This window comes from Marmota marmota, unplaced genomic scaffold, assembly GCF_001458135.2.
Source record: "Marmota marmota marmota unplaced genomic scaffold, marMar, whole genome shotgun sequence".
Classification (NCBI taxonomy): domain Eukaryota; kingdom Metazoa; phylum Chordata; class Mammalia; order Rodentia; family Sciuridae; genus Marmota; species Marmota marmota.
Window position 1 is genome coordinate 6,076,297 of NW_025999926.1, and position 21,671 is coordinate 6,097,967.

At 45.9% G+C, this 21,671-nt stretch overlaps 1 long non-coding RNA gene across 1 annotated transcript; it reads left to right on the forward strand.

Moving 5' to 3' along the window:
• Nucleotides 1–5,549: 5,549 nt before the first annotated feature.
• On the forward strand, nucleotides 5,550–21,383 carry LOC125615858. The gene is made up of 4 exons (XR_007346448.1): nucleotides 5,550–5,666; nucleotides 6,006–7,331; nucleotides 14,114–14,251; nucleotides 20,781–21,383. It is a non-coding gene; the product is annotated as an uncharacterized LOC125615858 (long non-coding RNA).
• Nucleotides 21,384–21,671: the final 288 nt, after the last annotated feature.

Sequence of the window (21,671 nt, forward strand, 5' to 3'; positions counted from 1 at the left end):
CAAAGGCTTCCATGCTGATTTTAGTTCACGGATGGCTCCTGGTGCCAAGGCATCCCCTAAGAGGACAGACTTCACCCTGGGCAAATAGGGACAGGGAGGCACAGGACAGTGGTCTGTCCCACCATGCATAGCAGATGCTTGTGGGTGGAGGGAGAAGAGCTGATTTCAGACCTGGCCACTCACTCTTCCTCAGTTTCAGCAGAGGCCAGGGACCCCTAGACGTTAGGCTGCTCACTCAACAGGGTCTCGGCCTCCAGTGATCCTATCTCAGGCTCATAGGGGCCCAGAGGAGACCAGGCAGGGGCTAGGTGGAGGAATCAGGCAGGGGGACACCAAGGGAAGGACTCTACAGGACTGGGCAGGAGTGGGCACTAAAAGAGCCAGAGTTTGGTGCACCCTGGGGAGGTGGCAGTGGGGCGCAGTCCAGGGAGACCCCCATGTGCCGTACCAGGCTGCCAGGCACACGCAGTGCCCATACCCACACCACCCCAGCCCTCGCAGCACCAGGATGTTTTTCCTTGATCAGTAAAGGAAAAACTTGTACCCACGTAGACACTGGAGCACACACATCAGAGACCACCCTGCCTTATCCTGGCCCCCCCGGGGCCCACAGTACCTGCTCCTGCCAGTGCTGCCCTCCCCAGCCCCATATGGTGCTGCACCTGAGCAACTTAGTAGAGCCTGTCTCAAACGAGAAGTAACAGGTCTGGGGTGTAGCTGGGTGTAGAGCAGCCCTGGGCTCGATCCCCAGTACTGCCCAAAAAAAGAAGGAAAAAAATTGTTCAGTGGCTAACCTCTTAGATTATCTTGCACTTATTAGATCTTAAAAAAAAGTCACTGTACTTTTATTAGATGATAAAAGCTCAAAGGTGAGAGGACCCTAATAAGCACTTAATCTTACACGAAAACCTTAAGCTTGGTTTTCTTTGATGATGTCCACACATAAGCAATGTGAAGTCTACCCACTTCTAATTTATTTGACTAAATGTTCACGGCCATGAGTAGCTGATTTTTAAATTGTTGGAGTTATCATATTTGAGGAATTTAACATGTTTAATTAGTGATAAGAAAGTAATAAAAGTCTGGTTTCACATGCTTACACACTTAAGTAAGGAGTAAACAGGGAAACCTTTGAGTTCTTGCCTGTGTGATGTGGGCTAAATTTAGGATGGGACAAAAGAAGAAGAATCGGTGATCATTTAATTTATATTACAATAGACAGGATGAAATAGGATAATTTTAGTTCCTTCACAAAGGTGATGGAACTCTTCTGTGACATCAGGAGTCACGAGCCTTGCTTGACGCCATGTGAGTGGAAGTGGAAGATAGTTTCAGAATGCACGATTAAGTTTTTTTTCTACATACTTTCTCTGATGAATTAGAAAACAGTCATGCTATGGACACCCACTCAGTGGGAAGCATGTTGAATTTGAGAGACGAGAGACACCATGGTGTCCATGAACCTTGCCTGTCTCCACGTTCCATGTTCAGAAAGTGCTCTAACTTTTAATTGCTAAACAATAATATTGAAATAAGACCTAATAAAGTTCTTCCAGACCAGTTACATACTGCCGCAAAATCAACCCTAAATACAATGAAAGTAGCAAGAGATGGGAGGTGTGTGGGCTCTAGGACAGCTCCTTCCTGACAGCCCAAGACGCAGAGGTGGCTTACCTTTGCTGCTGTCTGTAAAATGTCAGCTGTGAAGCTGTTTTGTCAGATGCATGGCTGCCTGCAAAGCTTTTAAATGTAGGAAGGCAGATAATCTCCACATGGACCCCAGAAGGTGGTTTTTGAAGATTTCCATCTTTGTATCTAAAGGTCTAATCTATGTGCTCAGGCCACACCATCTCCAAGTTCATGGGATTCTTGGGAAGAAGGAATGTCAATTCATCAGAGTTGCTAAAAAGTTTTATTAACTTTTCTCCTTTAGGGTCAGCTGCAGTAAATTATTTTAAGAAGTATATCTAACCATAATAATTTTGCAAAATGCAAACTCAGTTTCATTAAAAATATTACCAAGTATTCAGATTGATAATGTTTATTACCAAATAAAAGTTTATACAGTCTTTTAAACTATTAACACCATAAGACACTCTCATGGCAGAATGCATGATTTTTCCAGGGTGCTGTGAGTCACACGATGATACCAGATGGTATTTCTGAATAAGTGAATCACACTGTATTCTAATGTGTACAAGAAACTATTTTTTAAAATAATATCTTTATTTTATTTATTTTTATGTGGTACTGAGGATTGAACGCAGGGCTTCGCATGTGCTAGGCAAGCACTTTACCACTGAGCCATAACCCCAGTCCCAAGGAACTATTTTTTTAAAATGCTTTATGGGAGGAAAAAATTTTTTTTTCTTCCATGAAGGAAGTTTCTACAGCTATATTGCAATCACACTTCTGTTGGAATGTGTGCTATTTTCCCAACATGATGGAAAAACTCAGTGTCTTGCCTAAAGTGAACACCATGTACAATTTTGCATTGATTTTATCAAATTGGGATGAGTGAGCATTGTGCAGCTTCAAGCAATTTTCCACTGCTCCATCTGCCAGAAATACCTGCAGCTCCTGAACCAAGTGGTCATTTCTGAAAGATAACAGGAGCCGATTTAGCAGGTGGTTGCTCTGGGAACTTACTATGACTTTTAATTTTTATTTCAAAGAGTTCCTATTTCACCATTAAAAGAATGAACCCAAGATCATTGCTAAAGTCGTAAGACATGGAAGACAGGTTTCACAGTAGGGGATACAGGACAAGCAAGAAGGGACCAGCCTGTTCAGTGTGGGTGGCATGCTGCTCAGACTGTACTCACTGACATGATTTATCCTGGAGGTATTATAGTCCCTCACTGAATCTGTAAATGGAGATCAGGTGTGTGCAAATGCTAAAGAGATTTTAAAGCAGGCCTGTCAGTAAGCAGGTAAATATCACAAAAGGAAGCAATGCCTCTCAAGCTCAATTGACCATGTGATCCCTCAGCCCTTAGCTTGCCCCAGTGTGTCTTTCCAGGAAGCTTGAGTTGCTCTTCAATGAGGTGGCCCACATTTCCTCCTTCTACCAGCAGGGACAATGTGCAGCTACCCGGGCTGCCCGGCTATCACTGGGCCATGTGCATGTACAGATACAGCATAATGAATTCCACGGTTATGTATCATTTTAATGCATCAATTTTTAAAAATAAACCAAGGCTGCCATAGCAAAGAGAAGGCTGTTTTTCTCTTGAAGTCAGATGGCTGCAAACTTTCCCGGCTGTACAAGTACTTTCTTCTGCAAATTTGTATGTCCTTTGAGCTAAAGGGGCAACAAAAACCAGGAGGATCACCACAGGGAGCATCCTGCTGATGGACACCCTGGAAGATAAGACCCACACGTTATTTAGAAATGTGATCTGATTTCAGAGGGCACCACCACTTCCAGAGAACGCTCTCCCAGCATAGTTCTCACCAACACACAAGTGCCAGGGAGCTGCTGCCACCAGTGTGTGCCTGAAGTGGAGGTCACGTTGGAGAAGTGGTGACCATTCCAGAAGGCTCTAGAAGCCAAAGCACACTGAATAGTGCTTGGGAGAAGGCCATGCAAGGAGTGCCTTTCCTTTCTGCTGTTGCTAGGCACCAGCAGCTGAGAGAGTCAGGGCAAGTGGCCAGGCCAGAGTCCTGCCCCATCCACGCACTCCTTCCCTGCCAGGGTGGGCAGGGCCTCCAGGGTTGGCAAAGACGCTGGGCTCGGGGAAGTCAGACAGCCTCAGCCTTGCCAACTGGGAACACAGCAACGCACTGGGAATCGCCAGCTCTGTGCCAGCATAGGGACCTTAGGGCACACTTGGGCAAGAGGAACCTCTCAGCAGGGAGTGAACAGCCCTGGTGGCTCTCTGGCCAAGTCCTTTTGTGTCCCTCATTCCTGGTGACCAATGTGAGTGTTTGATTGAGTGATATCCTTTTCCTACTCCCTCCCTCCCTCCCTCCCCTGGTCCTCCTTCCCTGAGTCTGCAAGGCTGGCCTGTGCATCCCAGCTGCCGCCTCTTGGGCCTGGCCCTTGTGGGTGGGAGCAAGAGGACTGCAGCAAGGAGCCAGGGAGACCAGGCAGGGAGTGACAGGGAGCCAAGGGGGGCTGTGGGGGTAAGGTGACCAGTGGAGGAACGGGAGGGTGCTCCTGATTCCAGCCCTGTGTTGAGCACAGCTGGCAGGCCACACTGAGGAGTGGCCAGGTGACTTCTGCAGCTACCCTCCCTCCCTGGCCAGCACTGTATGAGGGGCAGCCACTTTAGTGCCCCCAGGACCCAGTTGTCCTGTTGCTGGGCAGACAAAACGCTAAGGCCATTCTTCTCATCTGCCATCCGCCTCCTCTCTTGGCACTGAGTTGCTCCCCTGTTGTCCTGGGGGACCCTTTCATGCCAGCACCTCCATTTAGCAACTGGAAGAGGCGAATTTGCATTCCTGAGAGGTGGTTTAGGTGCCATGTAAAGGTTCCAGCGAAGTTTCCAGAGAGTCCTGCCCAGGTCCACCTCTTGACTTCTGACTGACAGCGAGATGGCATTAGGTTTTCAAGTCCCCAATGCACATTGACAAGTCTAGATCACTTTAGCACACACTGACAGGTTCTAACATAAAACTGTTCTTACAGATTTTACAGTTAGGGACAATTATCCTTATCTCCCTGAGTTCTGGTATCTGGTCTGTGTAAGGTCACCAAAGTCCCTCCCTTCAGGGTAACCTGTGTTTGTCAACATTTGAGGCTTACATTTCTCCTGCAGATAACAGATTACTTGCTGAGATATGTAACATATTCTATTGACTTAAACCAGGCAAGGCTGGAAGCAAATGCTTTAAAAAAAAAAAAAAAAGGAAAGAAAGAAAGCACGTGGGGGTCAGCACAGTGGACCTCGGTTTAGAATTATTCCCTTAACCTCATATTCCCACCAGTCAGGTCTGTCTGATCCTTATTAAAACAAAAGGAAATGTGACAACCATCTTAGGTACACTATGTAGATAAACTTCATTGCCAGTTTTTTTTTTGGGGGGGGAGGGGGGCAGAGAAGAGGTCCTGTCTCCAGCAGAGGCATCCTGCTGAGGACCCTGCATCCTGGCGGGCCTGGTGGCTCTGATCCTCACTGGTGAGGACCTCACTGTGTGCCCAGGAAGAAGAGCCAAGACTGGGCTGTGCAAGACAGGGAGACAAAATCCTGGTTGGCAGCAGATCAGCAGGACTGCCCGGGGCCCTTTCAGCCCTGATCACACAGTGGGCACCAGCCAACACTCAGAGCACAAAAAAGGTGGGGTGGGTAGCCTGCTGCTTCTGGGGGCTCCTCTTCCCCCTCTTGTCCCCTGAGCCAGGGTACTCAAGATGGGTCCTGTGTGGGAAGAGGACAGAAGAGAAAGGGAACTCAAGGCAGAGAGGGGCAGAGGAAGGTGGGCAGGGCACCTACATAGAGGCTGGTGATTTGTAGCCTGAGCTACAGCACATATCTTACCCAGAGGTCCAGTTATTCCTGGCATCCAGGTCCACCTACCAAGCAGTAACCCACATACCCGTGTTGACAGAGAGGAATCAACTATGGGCTGTCTGCATGACAGGCCCAGCTGCAAGTCAAGATGAGCCCCAAGTCCAGAACAGAATACCAGCAGATGACCAAGGACATCATCATATAAGCCTGAAGGTGAGGGGCTTGTCCAGCATGGTCCAGGGTCTGGGTCCAGTCCTAGCACCATACCAAAAAACATAGCCAAAAACAAACAAAAAGACTATATATATATATATATATATATATATATATATATATATATATATATATATATCTCCAAGCCAAGTTAACATTCAGATCTTCTACTACTAAGAAAGCTAAAAACTGGCATCAATATAAACGAATTTGATTTTAATATTTTTCTGTGGTGTCATTTGCTCCAACACCATCTGAAGTCAACATTCTAGATTATTAAAAGTCACAAAGTTATAGAAATATTTTCCTTTTTGAAAACCATGTTCACGTTTTTCCCAGGAAACAGGGGGATGCCTGCAAAGCCTTCAGCTGACAGCATGACCCACAGAGCTAGCTGGGCTCCTTGGAGAGAACGTCTTCCTGGTGTTCTGATGACCCCGATCCGATCCTCTGTTTAATCTGTAAACATGAGGAGATGGGGATTACTTTCCTGGTGCCACATTGTGAATTCAGTGAAGGCTAATAATGCACAAAACGAGCTTCAACTGTTCTCCTCTCATTCTGGAAGATCATTAAAGATTAAAAGAACAAGAAACTAAAAGATGCACAAATTGTAGAAGAATAGTTTCCTTCCCCAACAGTGAGTTCTGTTTTCAGTGCCTGTTAATGGAAACACCGCCTAATATTCAGCAGATATTTAAAAATCTGAGCTTATTGAAGAAACCAAAGAGCTGAACTAATAAATGTTTTTAAAGGATGTTGGGTTTAAAAAGGAAAACATTCAAGACAGGTTTCCGACACTTTACAAGACTGAGAACCCACGCTTGCTACATAAGATGATGAGGATTAAGAATCTACATACTTTATTTACATAGTATCTCCTTAAAAGACAAAAAATGATAGTTTGTACAATACGTGGTGTTTTATTAATGCCAGTTGATTCACAGGATGTCAGCACTGGAATGCTTTGGGGATTTGGATCCAGAACAGGGGTCTGCCGGCTCTGCAACACCCAGCCCGGCTGCCACTCCAGGCTCCTCTGGGCATGCGCAGGGAGGTCAGGGCTAGGGATGTGAGGTCGCTCTTGAACTTGGCAGTTGCTTCAACTTCTTAGGGTGGAATTGAGCGCGTCCTCTGACGGTTATCAGAAATCAACCGTCCACCAGGTCCTCGTCCTGGTACTTGTCTTTCAAAGCCACCTCCCTGCCACCCCTCCATTCATTGCTCTGAGCTGCCCTGGACGTCCAGCTCCCGCGGAGCTCCCCCTGGGCTCCCCTCGGACAGGCCGAGGGAAGGTCCGCTTCCCACATCATCCAAATCGAAACGCGGCTCGGGTAAGGGACCCGGACGCACCTTTGTCTCAGTGTGGATCTCTTGGCCCTAATTAGTGCAGTCCCACAGGACCAAAAGTTCCCGAGGGTCCCTCCGCAAAGTAGGCAAGGTCCGGCACGAAGGTAGTTCCCAGTCCCTGCGTCTGGGCTTTACAGTGCGGCGCCTTTGGAAACGCTGAAGTCAAGTTTCCTTTTGGTTTTTCCAAGTAAGTCTGAGCGCTGAACAGTGTGTGCACAGCCCCCATGCAAAACGGGGGGACCTCTGCTGGACATGTCTCTGGAGCATCAGTAGGACCTCAAGATTTGGAAGACATGGAGTTAAATCATTTCCAAGGTAAGTAATGAAAAATTTTAAATGAAACAAGGCTGGAAAAATCCTCTTAGTAATAGTTATCTATGGTTAAAATCACCTTTGAGAAAAATATTCTAAGGAGAAAGCATTTGTATGTGTGTATGAGAAAGAGGTACTGGGGACCAAACCCAGTGCCTTCAGCAATCTGGGCAGTTACTCCACCCCTGACCCACATCCCCAGCCCTTTTAATTTCCCTCCCTCCCTTCCTTCCTTCCTTCCTTCCTTCCTTCCTTCCTTCCTTCCTTCCTTCCTTCCTTCCTTCCCTCCCTGGTATTGAACCCAGGAGCACTTAACCATCAAGCCACATTTCCCACCCCTTTTTGTACTTTATTTAAAGACAGAGCCTTGCCGAGTTCCTTAGGGCCTCACTAAGTTGCTGAGGCGAGCTTTGAACTTGTCATCCTTGTGCTCAGCCTCCTGAGTTGCTGGGATTACAAGTGTGGGCCACCACCCCTAGCCATATATATTATATAGATACACTTTTTTTAAAAAATTTCAAGTCAAGGAGGTATCCCTGAATTGCCCAGGCTGACCTCAAACTTACAATCCTCTTGCATTGGCCTCCCAAGTAGTTGGGATCACAAGCGTGTCCCCACCAAGAACCTATTATTTTAACTAGGAAAAAATTTCAAGGCATAGCAAGTCAGTCAATAACCCTACCAATTTTCTAAGTCACAATATGGTACCCAGATATGTTACAAAAGTGATGTGAGGATGGGAAACGCTTCAAACACTGCTTCTTTGCCAGCTCTCTTTAACATGGCTGTCTTTCAAAGCCACCTGGTGCTCATCTTTCAAAGCCACCTCCCCACCACCCCTCCATTCATTGCTCTGAGCTGCCCAAACTACCCCCTGTGCTTCCTGTGCAGCATCGGTAAGCTGGGCCAGCAGAATCACACATGTGCATCTCCTTTCCTGGCACACCAAAACTTTGCTGGCTCTTATGATCCTGGTGCTGGAACAGCTGTACATGAAGGCAGCATGCAGCCTTGCCAACATACCATTCCTGTAAAGTGTTGTGGTTTTTGAAGACTCCATGTCAATTTTAAAATCTATGCAAATTCCCATTGAAAATATGTTGAGATAAAGAGGGGCTAGCCAGTATGGAATTCACAGTGAACATGGGTTCTTCCAGGAAAATATTTGTTGGGGCTCTGTTCTGTGCAGTATGACTGTATCATGAAACAGGGGACTTAAAGATTTTTAAAGATTGATTTAAAGTGTACTGGGGACTGAGGAGTCCTTCCAGGACCCCAGGGTTCAGGATTGTGTGTCTGCAATGATCCTTACCAACATCCATGTACAAATAAGCCTTAGGACGGAACATTAAGCAAAGGGACCTCCTTGGACCCCAGATTCCTCTTTACTTACCATTGTTTCTCTGCTGCATTCTTGAACCCATCCCCCTCTCACTTTCCTCCACACTGCTTCACAGAAATGTCCTTTATGGAGGTCACTGATGGCTTCTGTTTTGCTAAATTGAAGCTCAAGTTCTTTTCTCACCTCATCCTTTAGCTGCATCCTTTAGCGGCATCCTTTAGCTGCACTGAGGACCACTGAGGACCACCTCCTTCTCACAACACTTCCCTCTGGATTTTGAGACCTCTCCCTCTGCCTTCTCCACTGTCCTCCTCCTGCTCCTCCTCTATCAGGTCTCTAGTGGCCCTCAGCCCCCTTCTCTTTCCTGTGAACCTTTTGTGGCCTCACAGCCTTGGGGACCATCTATCTGCTGTAACCCCCCAGGCCTGGGCCCTCATCCCTGGGGGGCTCCTGACTCCACCTGTGACCCCCCAGATGGCAGCCTGTTCCCACTGTCTGCATTGCTCCTGCTTCTTGTCTGGCCCTTCTGCTTCCCACTCTCTGCTCAGCATCCCGAGGGATCCCTTAACTGCGTGAAAAAAAAATGCAGCATCGCCTCCGACCCCATTTAAACCCTGCCACTGGCTTCTCATCACAGTGGAGTCAAAGCTCGGAACTCCAGGCAGAGCCCAGGAACTCTGTGTGCTTTTTGGCCTCATCTCCTACGCTCGCTCATTCACACTGTGGCCTGTCAGATTTGCTTTTTTGTCTTCTTTTTTATTATTAGCTCATTATAATTATACATAACACTTGAGTTCATTTTGACATAATTATACAAGCTCCAATTCAGTCCCCGTTACTTTCCCTCTTCCTCTCCTCCTCCCCCTCCTATTCCCTTTTTTCTACTCTATGGATCTTTTCTCTGTTGTAGTTGTTTTTTTTAAATAAATGCTTGATGGATACCTAAAGGTGGAATTCACTATGATATATTCATACATGGACATAGGAAAATTTGGTCAGATTCTTTGCACTCTTCCTCCCTTTTCCCACCCCCTCCTCCATGCCCTTCCCTATTCCACTGACCTCCCTTCTCTTTTCTTGAAATACCTCTCACACACTTTTTTTGTTTTCCCTCCCCCCCATCCTTTATTTTCCTCTGGCTGCTGCATCTGCAAGAAGACATTTGACCCTTGACTTTCTGAGTCTGGCTTATTTCACTTAGCGTGATGTTCTCCAACTCGATCCATTTTGCCAGCAAATGCCATGAATTTGTTGTTCTTTATGCCTGAGTAAAACTTTGTTGTGCATATTTACCACATTTTCTTTATCCATTTGTCTGTTGGTATGTAGGTTTTTCTGGTATCTAAACTAGCAATCAGACATTAAATCCTAGAATCTAAAGCATAGGGCATGGAAGAAATAGTCAAAAGAAAGAAGGAAGAGCCAGAACCGGTTTAATGAGAACCTAATAGGTCTGTGTGTATACCTCGCAAAATAGCATTTTTTTAAAATCCCAAGCCAACACACTTGCAAATAAATATATTTGATAACATTCTGAAAATGAAAAGATGAGGTTACTAAATGTAAATGGAAAGAAGAAATTCTGCATATTTCTGGGACAACACAACAAAATTAGAAGAAGCAAGAAAGATGCTCAACCTCTTGAAAAATGTTAAAATATTGTTTTAAATAAATGAGTGGCTGAGTCAAAGGGCAGATCCAAAGCAGAATTGCAGAGCCTATAAATATAGGTGATTTCAAATATAGCATGTTCAGTCCATGCAGCGTTGGTGAAAGGAGAAAGCTTGCTGACCGGGAAGTTCCCGTGTGACCAGGTATGTTCAAGGGAACCAGCAACCCTGCAGAGCCACTGGACAGCAGTGGCCAGGCAGGCAGTGCTGGGGCTGGTGAGGCAATCAGAGGACTCCCTCCTGATGAGCCTGGTCATGGCTTCAGGGTCCTCTTCAGCACAGGGCTCTGAGCAGCACCTGCAGATTGTCATTGGCTTACCAGGTCAGAGCCGCCCTCTGATGGCAGAGTGAAAGTATCCAGCAGTGACCATGGGAAAAATGGAAGAGACGTGACCCGCTGCTGGTGAGGGCTCAGAGCCAGACTGCTCTCTCTCCCCAGCTGCTATCCCTCTGATTGGGTGGAAACTGGTGCCGGGTACAAACACATTAGAAACGGCAGGATGAGGTCCTGTCAATACCAGGAGGTGACTGAGTCAGTTTGTATTTTAGAGGCAGGACACAGAAGGGTTTGTGGAGCCCCATTAAAGGTCTGTCCTTTGTGCCAGTATTTGCCTGGCATGCAAAGGGCCCTGCATTCTCCATCCTCAAGACACTCTGTCACCTGGTTATAAACCACCCTGGAAGAGAATTTGGATATAGCTGAAAATGTTCTGAGTCACTCTTTCTCAGCTTTATGGTGGTGCGGAAGCCACATGAATTCAGTAGAAACTGTGCTTTGGACTGTGAATGTTGGTCTTTTCTTAAACCATGAATTTGCAGGGCAGTTTCTCTTGGTGCCACAGGTGGTAGCGGTCCACAGCTCCGGGTCGGCTACATGAGCATGAGGGGAGACAACCAGTATTCCACAGTGTGCTGTATTGCTGGCGCTTTTGGGGGGAGAAAGGTATTCAGTAAATTAGATGAGCTATCCAACACTTCCCTGCAAAATAGAGTCATGGTCCCTGATTTTGCCCATCTGTAGGCTATTGGAAGCATTTAAGCAGGCTGGGCTAAGGTGCGGTGTTGGTAGAGTAGGTGTCTTAAATGCATTCGCAGCTTCAGCTATTTCAAGTCATGGTGGATTTATTGGAATGTGGCCCATCATAAACCGAGGAGCAGCTGTGCCTTGTGTAACTGGAATCATATGGTTAGCTGCCATTTGATATCTGGCTTCCCCATTTAGCACAATGTCCTCAAGGTGCCTCTACATTGTAGCATATGTCAGAATTCTTGCCTTTTTTAAGGTTGAATAATATTTCTGATTAACCTATCACAACCTGTTTATCTGTTCACTCATAGATGGACACTTGTGTTACTTCCACCTCAATTGGTGATTGACAATAGGGCTATGCAAATTTCTCTTCAGGTCCCTTCTTTCAATTCTTTTGGGTATATATGTAGGCGTGGAGTTGCTGGATCATGTGGTAATTCCATGTTCAATTTTTTTGAAGTTTGGAAAGTCATAAATAAAGCTACTGTCAACATTTGTGTGCAGGTGTGTGTGTGTGTGTGTGTGTGCACGCGCGAGCCTCCTTTCAGTCAATACCAAGACTTGAGTGCTGGATCATGTGATGGGTTGGTTATCTTTGGCTCTGTCAAGCCGGCTGCATCATTTTTCATTTCCGCTAGCAACCAATGTGGGGGTGTCCTGGCTGCTCTGCTCCTCACCACTCATGGTGCTGCCCTTGCTTTGGCTTTCGGCCATTCTGGGGAGTGTGCAGTGGCAGCCCGTGGTGGCTTTAGTTTCTGGTTCCCTAATGGTGTGCAATGCTGAGCACCTGTTCATTTGTTTCTTTATCATCCATACACCTTCTTTGGTAAAGTTTCTGTTTAGATATTTTTTGCCATTTGTAATGAGGATTTTTGTTTGTTTGTTTCCAATTATTGCATTGTAGGAGTTTTTTGTATATTTTAGATTCTAGTCTGTTATCAGATGTGTGTTTGCTGCTACTTTCTCCCACTCTATAGCTTGCTTTCTTTTTCTTGCCTGCCTCTCACAGAGCAGAAGTGTTGATCTTGATACAGTTCACGTTGTTGGTGTTTTCTTTGATGGATTGTACTTTGAGTGTTGTATCAAAGAAGTCTTTGTCAAACCCAAGGTGATCCAGAGTCTTTTCTGTGTCATCATCTAGGAGTTTTAGAGTACAGCATTTTATATTTAGGTCTTAATTCCTTTAGAGTTACTTTTTGTGGAAAATGTAAGGTCTATGTCTAGGTTCTTTTCTTTGGTTTTGCATGTGTTTGAAAAATCTGTTTGCTGAAAAAACCATCCTTTCGCAGTTGAATTGCCTTTGCACCTGTCAGTGTCTAGTTGCTATGTCTGCATGGGTCCCTGTATGTTCATACCTGTGGGTCCTTGTTTGTTCTATTGATTTATTTCTGTTCTTTCACCAGGGTCCCACTGTCTCGATTACTGTAGTTTTATTTATTTATTTGGTACCAGGGATTGAACTGAGGGGAGCTTAACCACTAAGCAACATCCCCAGCCCTTTTTATTTTTTATTTAGAGACAGAGTCTTACTGAGTGGCTTAGGGCCTTGCTAAATTGCTGAGGCTGGCTTTTAACTGGTGAGCCTCCTACCTCAGCCTGTCAAGCTGCTGGGATTACAGACGTGCGCTACCGTGCCCAGCACTGCAGTTTTATAGTCATCTCCAAAATTGGGTAGAATCATTACTCTGACTTCTGTTCTTCAATATTTTGTTGGCTATTTGGGGTCTTTTGCCTTTCCTCACAAACTTAAGAATGAGTTTGTTGATAAATAAATCCATACCATAAATCTGGGGTATTTGACTGGTTTTGCATTGAGTCTGGAGGTGCTGACATCTCCACAGTGTTGCGGTTTACTTGTGGATTTTCTGTCTATTTATTTAGGTCTTTTGTTTCTATCAGCTTAGTAGTTTTCTTCATGTAGATCTTACACTTATTTTGTCAGATTGTACCTATTTCTTTTTCTGGTGCTGTATTTTTAATTTCAAATTCCAATTTTTCATAACTGGTAAGTAAAAAAAAAAACAATTGACTTTTTATTGTATCTTTATAACCTGCCAACTTGCTATAATTGCTCATTATAATTTGATATTTTAGGAGAGTTTTTGTTTTTCCTTTGGGAGCACAATCATGTCTTCCACCAACAGATGCAGTTTTATTTCTTCCTTACCAATCTATTTCCTTCCTTCCTTCCTTCCTTCCTTCCTTCCTTCCTTCCTTCCTTCCTTCCTTCCTTCCTTCCTTCCTTCCTCTACCCCTGCCCCCCGTATTATTGCATTGTGTTCCTTTATTATCTTTGCAGTCCCCTGAGGTCCGCAGAGGGGCTCACTTTCATTTCTTTCACTAACAGCGTATCTCCTCTTTTTGTCCTTATTTATCTTGACTCGAGGTTCATCAATTTTACTGATACTTTTGAAGCATCAGCTTTTCATTTTACTGATTTTATTTACTGATTTCCTGGTTCCAATTCTTTTTACCTCCGCTTTTATGATTTCTTTTTTTTTTTTTCTCCTGCCTATTTTGGATTTAACTTGCTTTACTTTTTCTAGTTTCCTGCGGTGGCCTTTTAGATGATTGGTTTTAGATCTTTCTTTGGGTCTAATACACGAACTTATGCTATGATTTTGCTCTAAGTACTATTTTCACTGCATTCCACAAATTTGGGCAAGATGGATGTTCATTTTCATTTAGTTCAAAGTATGTTTTAATTTGCAAAATAGTTCTACAGGATAGTTGTTGTTTTTAGGAACCTGTTCTCTGAGCTGTTGGAAGCCAACAGAGCCCTGTGATAAACTCTCAGAAATGCTGTGGCTCCTGCTCTTCAGCGGCTGCCTGATTTCCTGCACTTCTGAAGACTAGAGGGCGCACACAGCTGGAAGCACAGGTAGGCAAACAGGCGGAGCAACTGCTTGGCACTGGCTGGCAGAGAGTGGACATCCTCAGCATGGCTGGCCGGTGCACTCACACCAGAGAGGAAGCTAGAAAGGATGTTCCTCTCGCAGTCACCTTCGCTGTGCCGTGAAAGATGCAAACAGACTTGCTTAAAGGGCTCAGGTGCAGTCTGTCAGCCATTTATTCTTTGATCGAGGAAAATAAATTAGATTAGAAAGCATACTTGGGAGTGATGTACCCAAAGGAACTGCTGTGTCATGTAGCTAGGGAGAAGCCAAGTAACCTAGGTTCTTTTCCAACTTCAAAAGACCAACCCAAACTCAAAAGGAACATTTGTAAATACGTAAAAAGTGACAACTATTTCTTTCTTTTTTGGTCCTGGAGATTGAACCCCGGGGCACTTAACCACTGAGCCACGTCTCCAGCCCCTTTTAATATTTTATTTTCAGATAGGGTCTCACTGAGTTGCTCAGGGCCTCACTAAGTTGCTGAGGTTGGCTTTAAACTTTTGATCCTCGCTGCTGGGATGACAGGCGTGTGCTACTGCACCCAGCATGACAACCATTTTTTTTTTTTTTGGTGCTGGGGATTGAACCCAGGGCCTTGTGCATGTGAGGCAAGCACTCTACCAACTGAGCTATGTCCCCAGCCCATATGACAACCATTTTTGGTAAATGTTTAAATTTCTTGAGATCTGCAACTTTGAGGCGGATAGGAAGAAGGAGGAGATGGAAGCTTGCCAGAGCTGGCTACCAGGCTCCTTCCTGCAGCAAGGGCACGTCTCTTGGCATAACAAAGGCACAGGGTGGCAGAAGAAGTTTGAGACCTATTCCTGGTGGTGTGGCGAGCTGATCTAACCTTCCCTCAGTGTCCAGGGTAACCCTAGAGCACATTTCTTAAAGGGTGCTGGGTCTCCGGGGCTGGTTGCCAGCCTAACCAGACAGGCCAAGGAAATAAATAGACAAATCCACATTCATTTTGGCTTTTTTCCAGGTATGTTCTTAATTAACTTTTATTGGTGCATTATAATTATACATGACAGTGGGATTCCTTGTGACATATTCATACATGCAAGTGACATAATTTGGCCAACTCATTCCCCTCACTGTGTCTTCCCTGCCCCTGCCTCCCTTTCTCTGCTCTCCTGGTCTCCCTTCTACTTTCACATCATGTAGTAATGGTTGTAGTAATCATTGTAGTAATCTGGTGGATTTTCTTGAACACTTTTAATGCACAGTTTGTCATATACCTGAGTCTGCAGTCCCCGAATGGCACTGAGCATATATTAGTAAATGGAAGTTCATTTCACAGAAATGATCCAACTTCAAAGGCTACAAGAAGCAGAAGTGACGATGGTACAGAAAGTACAATGGAAATGAGACACGTTCCTAGGTGACTAGTCATAGTCTCTTCCCCAGGACTATCCCTAAAAAGAGCGAGACCAGCAGGGAAGGGCAGAGGAAGGTGGAATAGACTTTAAGTTCATTGAAAAGGAGGAAAAGTAAACCCCATAAGTCAACCACTGAGCAGGGAAAATGTGGGTTCCTGATGCTGCTCCTTGGCAGCTCCACTCCAGCTCTCCCCAGGCCCAGCAGTAAGGAGCCCCACCCTCCCACCCAGGCTGACAGCTGCTTGCATTCCAGATTCATATTTTAAAACAGTGACTCAGTAATACTAAGTCTCCAATTGTGTAATTTGGGCATCCATGAAACAGTAGGGGCTCATTTCAGCACCTCTTAGATCATAATGTGAAAATCTCCCAGGATTCATAAGGCCAAAACTCAATGTCTCTGGGTTGGGCAGGGTAAGACCCAGGGTGACGGGAAACGTGTTGCGGGCGCTATTATTCTCACTCCAACAGAAACATCTCACTTCCAATGGCCTGGTAGACCTTCAAAATAATAAGTTATAGAGCATAAAGAAATTTGAAAAACTATCTTGAGAGGGAATATTTTAGAGATCAGAGGAAAAACTACTATGCTTTGTGACAAATTATGTAATCTGTTCTACCATTCTGGGCATATCATCAAAGATACTTTTAATTTTCAGTTCAAAAATACCTAGCTGCTTAAAAAAAAAAAAGCAGAAACAGAATCTTTTTAAGATGATGGGCGTCATAAATAGCACACTAGTGACTGCCAAGGGGAAAGCTTTTGAACAAAACCACCATATTCTGTAGGGATTGTAGAATCTGGACTAACTGTGAGATGAAGGAACTAATCAGAGCAATTCAGAAATGCCAGCAGGCAGAGGAAGACGAGTCCCTGCTGAGGTGAGCACCAGCAGGGACTCACCCCCAGTAGCCACATTTCTTGGTGTCCCACTGTGTGAGGGCTTCCCCCAGGACCATATGGGGTCTCAACAGAAGAGTCCTCAGGGACCTTTGCCTCACTCCCTGATGGGTCAAAACCAAGAGAGACAATGCAAAGAGCAAGGAAGATTACACTTTGTTTCAAGTGGGGCTGGGGTTGAAATGAAAGGGCTGAAATGGGCTGGAGCCCTTGTCTGACATGCAGGAGGCCCTGGATTCCATCCCCAGCACCAAAAAGAAAAAAAAAAAGAGCCAAGTGAGTTAAGGCCTGCCAAGAATCTCATTGTAAATTTGAACAAGGGAAAAGCAAATGTGCTACCCTTTGATAACAGCTTTAGTCTTTGATGAGAACATGCACTGTGTATCCTAACCTCATCCCCAGAGGAAACGATGGCATATAACATATACTGTCCTATACTTAGGTTAACATTCAGTTGATGTTATAAAGTAGGGATTATATTCTGTACACAAGACTCTTTTTAATTAATCCATTCACATTTTATTTATGTTTTGTTGTGCTAGGGATTGACCCCAGTGCTCTCTATCATGGAGCCACTTCTTCAGCCCTATTTATTTATTTTGAGACAGAGTCTCATTTGTTGAGGCTGTCCTTGAAGTTGTGAACCTCCTGCTTCAGCCTCCTGAGTCACTGGAATTACAAGTGTGCACCACCACTCCTGGCTTAAAGTGCTTTTTAAATGCCCACTATTATAACCATTTTACAGTTACTTGAAAGAATTTAAATGACTACATAATATTATATCCAAAGGACCTGTCATAATTTATTTCAAAACCATCCTCCATGTTGGATGTGTAGATAATTCCCATGTAAACTTGCTTCTCTTCATGGGATCATTGGATGAAGGTTATTCTGCCTCTCCAGCTTGTAAGATTTTGGTCACCACTGGATTCCAATCCATAGCAGTGCTTGAAATATAGTGACGTGACAGTGGCACCTGTTGAGATAGTGAACACACCTACCCTTGCTTTCTTGCTCTGACTGGTCTTATCCACAAAATGTTCCTGATTCTCACCTCAACCCCACCTAACTATCTCTCTCTCCTAAGCTTTCCCTTGGGGTTCTTTTTCTTTTTTCCCTTCTGTAACTGTCTTGTAGGGAAGAGGGGAAATGCTGTTCAATGGTCACTATGCCGTCTATTCAAGAAGGGCATCTGTGCCCAAAGGGCTGCTCTTTGTCTAGAGACCCTGCTGAACTTACCGACCATGAAATGGTCCATCAATGAAACGGTCCATTAGGGACCCTTCCTCAGTGACCTCGCCAAGCCCCTCCCCCCAACCCCCATTTAATTAAATCACCGTCCTTGTGCTGGGGACATCCGAGCAGTGTGGCTGATCCCTGGGCAGGGAAGTGCCAGTCAGCAGCTCAGGAAGAGTGCACTAATTTGCACCTAATTACTGCAGAAGTTGTTAGCAGAACTTTGTGGTGTCATCCGCCAAGAGAGGGAAAATGTAGCCTGGCGTATTGGCACACTCCTGGAATCCCAGTGGCCCAGAAGGCTGAAGCAGGAGGATGCTGAGTTCAAAGCCAGCCTCAGCAATTCAATGAGACCCTGACTCTAAACAAAATATAAAATGGGGATCTGGCTCAGAGGTTAGTGCCGCTGAGTTCAATCCCCACTATCAAAAAAAGAAAAAAGAAAAAGAAAGAGGGAAAATGTAAAAAGAGAAAGCTCAAAGGGGGGAGAAAGTAGTACTTTCTTTTTTTAAAATTTTTTAGTTGTAATTGGACATAATGTCTTCACTTATTTTTATGTGATGCTGAGAATCGATTCCAGCACCTCGCATGTGCCAGGCGAGTGCTCTACTGTTGAGCCACAACCCCAGTCCTGTACTTAGATCTTTCTTGCCTTATTAACATTCTACTTATTGTCAGAGGTTCCTGCCCCAAATCCAGACATCATCCTTCCCTCACCACCGGATGGCAAGCAGAAAGTAGGTGTGAAATGTCATTCAAGCCAACAGTGGTCTTTATTTTTACCCTACCTGTGAAACTAATAAGTAGTCAGCTCCTCCAGCTTGCCTGTGGGAACCAAGAACAGAGCACTTCAAAACCGGGGTCGGGAGAAAGCAATGGAGACCATCCTTTCCTCCACTCCCTAAAGGTTGTGCAGCTATTTGGGAGCAAGTGACTAATTAGTGCAGTTCAAGCCTGCTTCGGTTCCAAAGGAGACTCAGGGGTGAGGGAGGGGGAGGCAGCATCTGGAGTTTCCCACCTTTCAACCAGAATTTATTTTAGGAACAATTTTTGAAAACTAATGGATGATAGGAGAGATGTGTGGATGAACAGGGAACTGTAGAGTAAAAGCCTATCATGGAAGACGCCTCTCTGAGTGGGGCACAGAGGGACCACAAAGCTTGGTACCAAACCTTGCTCTCTGTTCTCGTCCCTGCCTCACCCACCGTGGGGCCCCACGCGGGTCTGGCCGTCTTCCTCACCAGGCGCAGAGGATGTGGTTGATGACGGTGCAAGAACTACTCTCCTCAAGGCATCCCTGTCCCGAGCTCCACCTCTGCTCAACAGCTTCCTCTGCTTTTCTTGGGCCCAAATCCTTTCTGTCCCCGAACCACTTCAAAGGCTTCTTTTACAAACAGCGCAAGGATACACCACGCCCAGAGCGTTATCTGACCTGACCTGTAAAGACCACTTTACCTACAAGATTTTAAATGTTTATGGGCATCATGAAAAGTGTCAACCACAAGGCTTATTGGCATGAGCATTTGAGAAATCCATGGGCCAGGAGAGTAACTGGGGCAGCGATCACCTTGTACAGGTGACCTGAGCAGAGGCTCTGAGGAATCAGGAGAAACCTATTTCTTCTTTTCCCTTTGATGTTCAGGAGCAGGTCAGAGCCTCTCCCGTGATCCGCCCTCATCAATAATGATCTTTCCAACACGATGATGACACAACTCTCATGTAGCCTTCACTTAAAAAATTTAGCTCGCTGCCTTTGACTCTGAAAACTGGAAGTCTTAGAAAGCATAATTTCCCCTCATATTCAGAAAGATCAATTATTTTCTAGGACCTCTCCTACCCCTATTAAGAACTTCTACTTTGTCCCAACCACTTTCCAGCTACAAAAAAAAGCTGGTGACTTTAATAACCAGGTGTGTCTCTCTGCTGTCTCAAGAACTCAGAAGAATGCTAAGAAGCCACCAAAGAGAGGGGAAATGCTCTTCAGATATACCCCTAGCTGCCCTTCAGGGAAATGGAAGGACTTTCTCTCTCTTTCTTCCTTTGATCCGTCCTTCCTCCCTCTGTTGTCCCCCATCCTTTTTGTGGAGCTGGTGATGGAGCCCATTAAGGCCTCTCCCGTGCTAGGTAGGTGCTGGACCACTAACCCATACCCTCAGCCCTGGAAGGAATTTCAATCCTCAGTCCAGACCAGGTGAGCTGGGGGTCAAGTGGAAGCTCAGTCAGCAGAATGGCTGTGGGTCATCTCGTCATTCATGTGTCTGCAGCTGTCCCCTGCATCTGCTCCAGCTGGGTCTGTCTGTCCGTCTGCAGAGCAGTGCCCCTCAGGGACGCTCAGACCTGCCCGTCTCCAGGGAGCACCCAGGGTACCTGCGTGCTGAGGCAGCATTTCATAGGTCCCTCTGGATAGTCCTGGGTAACTGTGGACACTCCCCTCTTAGGAGGATTCACAATGGACATGTGCATTTTATAAACCAATTGGACTGGTTTATCAGTGTCAATTTGACTGTTTATCAAGCATCTTCTATTAGCATCCCAGGTGTCTGTGTCCTCTCCCTATGCAGCAAGGGTGTGGGGGACTCCAGACAGATGAGTTCATAGGGAGCTCTGGACACTGCCTCACCAAGCAGTTGGTGGTCACCTCTATATGGGGAATTACCCACTTAAGAGACACAGTATAACCAACTTCCAGAGGCTGCCCCAAACCAGGAAGGACTCTAAGGCCCACAGCCCTGAGCCAAGGGAGGCTGGACAGCACCAGCTCACATATGGACTCTGCCCAGCACCAGCTCTGTGACTTCCAACATACTTTCCACTATTTCTCAGCATGCATCCTGCAATCTGTTAAATGGGCATGTGTGGCTAAAAGGAATTAAAATTATATGAATAAGTGCCAATCAAATCAGTAATCCCCTCTCATAATCCATCCTTAAAAGCAATCCAGAAAATAAGATGCTAACTGCTTACCAATTATTTTTATTGTGTTTATTTCTACAGAACCATCTTCCCTCCGCCACAAACATGGAAGAAAAGACAGAGAGGAGCAGGAGGGAGAGGCCCAGAGCCCCAAGACACATAGTTCAATCTCTGCAGCCTCTGTAGGACCACACCTGCAGCCCTGTCTCCCAGGCAGCTCCAGGCCAGCCTTTCAGCCTCAAAGTTATTTTGGACACAGTGTTTTTGAATGCTTTGGAGGTACTGGATACTCCCTTAATTTGAACCCCGTGGAGTGAACTTGGCTCCTCCCCTACACTCAAAGTCCTCTGGGGAAGCACATGCTTTTTGCATGGCTCCCATGTGCAGCAGTTTACTGGCTTGTCTTTACTATCTCCTACGTTTCCAGGGAGCTCAGGGTCATTGTACTTCTATTGACACTGAAGGCCACAAGAAACCTTGGAGAGTGCAAAGAATGCCACTCATCCTCCCTGGGCCCTGGGCTTTTATCCCTGCCTCTGCTGCCCCCGCAGAGGTTTCATCAGCAATCCTGGCTCTGAGCAGCCTCAGATCCTGCATCCGAGTAGGAAGTTGAAGAAGCTTCCAGGGGTCTCCCGCCAGCCCCCGTGGGCAGAGAGGCTGGATCACACCTGCAGCAGGCACATTCTGCTGGTTGTGCGCCTGCCTGGCTGAGCCCCTTCAGAGGGTGCTTCTGCAGCAGGAGGTTCCTTCTGTGTCTCCACCACCAAAATGGTGCTGGGGGGGACAGGGGCCCCAGGGGCCCCAGGGCCAAGCTGGGGGGCGGGGGGCAGCAGGACTATTGGCTGTGCTGCTGGTCTTCTGCCCGACTGGGTTCTCATCAGGCCTCTGACTTCCTGTATCAGAGCAGAAATTAAAGGTGGGAAGGGCAGGCACATTGCAGTCCCACTGCCTCCGGTTAGCAGAGACCCTGGG